The sequence below is a fragment of the Argopecten irradians genome, chromosome 15, assembly GCF_041381155.1.
Source record: "Argopecten irradians isolate NY chromosome 15, Ai_NY, whole genome shotgun sequence".
Lineage (NCBI taxonomy): Eukaryota > Metazoa > Mollusca > Bivalvia > Pectinida > Pectinidae > Argopecten > Argopecten irradians.
Window position 1 is genome coordinate 4,810,478 of NC_091148.1, and position 2,567 is coordinate 4,813,044.

The 2,567-nt window shown below is 36.9% G+C and overlaps 1 pseudogene; it reads left to right on the forward strand.

Annotated features, from left to right (window-relative positions):
• Positions 1–620: 620 nt before the first annotated feature.
• On the forward strand, positions 621–1,959 carry LOC138309329 (piggyBac transposable element-derived protein 4-like; annotated as a pseudogene).
• The last annotated feature ends 608 nt before the right edge of the window (positions 1,960–2,567 follow it).

The window sequence follows — 2,567 nt, forward strand, 5'->3', positions numbered from 1 at the left end:
ACTGTATACGTGTATTTGATAATACCGATCTACTGTATACGTGTATTTGATTATACCGATCTACTGTATACGTGTATTTGATAATACCGATCTACTGTATACGTATATTTGACAATATCTATCAACTGCATACAAGTATTTGATAATACCGATCTACAGTAGCATGCAGTACATATATTTTAAAAACGTTATCCATTCCTTAACTGTAATTTTATTGTCATTTACATGTATCTGTATTTATTACTTTGACAGCTATGCGAGGAATTATCTTCGAACGACAGAAAATCTAGGCAGGTTCGCACGACTGCATAGATGGAAACTATTGACAGTACAGACGTTTAAATCCTTTTTGGACATATCTTTTAACGTGGGAAATGTTAGAAAGACATCCATAGAAGAGTATTGGAATTAGATGTTACCGAGCCAACTTCAATTCTGGTTTAAGACAGTTTCTTCTAGGAAGACATTCCAAAACATCTTAAAGTTAGTTCCTGCACGTGTCTGATTATCGGAGATTGGCAAACAGACATGTATGTGTTATTGAGTGATAAAGCTTAGGCATAGTTTTTATGTTTTTTATATAAAATAGGAAATGTGAGCATTCATTAAATAACAGAGACTAAAGGTCTCTCATACTTCCCTCTATGAAATTGTTAAGCTAATTTGCCGTCCCTGAATGTTGTAAAACGATACGGTTTAAAAGGCTTGGCAATTTATCAAAAATGTACGATGTATACAGTTTTTTATGTGACATGTTTATTAGAATGGTTCATTATTTTGCAGCATCCAGCATATGATCCAGCTGCACGCTTCAAACCACTGTTGACCTTTATTAACAGAATATTTCAAAGGTTTTTGATACCCAATCAAGAGCTATGTGTCAACGAGACGCTAGTGTCTGCAAGAGGTCATAGTATAATGCGTCAGTATATCCCAACCAAGGCAGCCAAATTCGGTATCAAGTTCCGGATGCTGTGTGAAGCGGCAACTGGATTTACAGAGGGCGACAATTTGATCCAACACCAAGAGGAGAGTTGCAAGGAACTCAAGTCTTGGAAAGTCTCTTCAGATAAACCTCCCTGTTTCACAAAGGCTACCATGTATTCTGTGATAGCTATTTCTTCTTAATATATTTCTTCTCTTAATCTTGCATCACGTCTTTTAACACGCAATACCTATGTAACGGGAACATTGCGAAAAAATCGCCCAATGCCGCGTAACATTCAGCAGGCATACCACTAGGCTGGCACTGCCATCTACATGTTCCAGAGAGATGTTCTTTGTGTAGCGTACAAAGACGAAGTGGGTAAAAAACCAGTGCGTATATTGAGCACTTTCCTTCCTGCTCAGGAGCTGCAGACCGGACGCCCAAACATCATTCACCAATATAATAGGTAGATGGGAGCTGTCGATTTGTCTGACGCTGTGATGAGCGCATAGAGCTGCGTTCGACATAATAAAAATGTTTAGAAAAAAAGTGGTATTGCATCTGTTTCATCGAATCACGATGAATGCGTATATTTTATATAGGAACAACACGTCGGATAGAGTGGTATCAAGACTTAAGTTTATTCAGATGGTCATAGAAAATTTAGCTGGAGTTCAGTCCGATGCACAGGAAGCAAGACCGAGACCGAGGAGATGTCATGTAGACGTCCTCCCGCGACGGAAGAAAAAGACTGTTGCGTATGCTCTAGCCGTGCTCGCGGAGGAATCAGGCGACGAAGCCAAACTGCATGTACACTATGCAGGAGAGGATTGCATAGAGAATGTATTCGATTACACCACTGCATAGAAATGTAGATTTAAAACTACACCATCAACTGAAATACAAGAATTATGTATATAGGCATGTGTTGTGTAAACTTTGTTTCGGAAATACACGGATTTCACTCAAAAACCTATAGTTATTTTATAAGTTAATAAATATTTGTCAAATTGACTTACGGTTGATCTTGAGAAAAAACTTCTCTTTGTGTTGTTAATTTGTCAATACAGCACAGTGGCGTGTATATATACAATATAACTCAACTTTGATGGATTCATCATTTTTCGCCTTTGTGATATTTAAAAAAAAAACCAGAAACATATGAAATGTGGAAGTATGATATAAAAAGTATTAGTATATCAATATAATTTAAACAAATTTATCCATATTTTATTTCTTCTAATAATCATTAAGGCGAGTGTCTGTGTCAGCGTATATGCATTAATCTCCTGAAGATATAACGCAAAAATGAAATGACGTCATAATTGCCATAACGTCATAATTGGCAGATCGGCTATTTAAATTTATCATATATATATATAATATAAACGACACTGAAAAAAAACGTGCATCGTCAATCCAAGCATTGCGAAGTTTAAACTGGGAATATAGTGGAGCTGTTAAGCATGAAAATCGTTCAAATTTTGAAGAAAGCATGAAACTTTGCGTATGACCTCTTGAGGACATAAGCTTTCAGGAAAAAAATGGACCCAAAAAATCAAGGCCCCTGGTGGCCGCCATATTTGTTTTCAAAATGGCCACCAAAACACACCTTCTGCGACCCATAGCTTACGTTCTA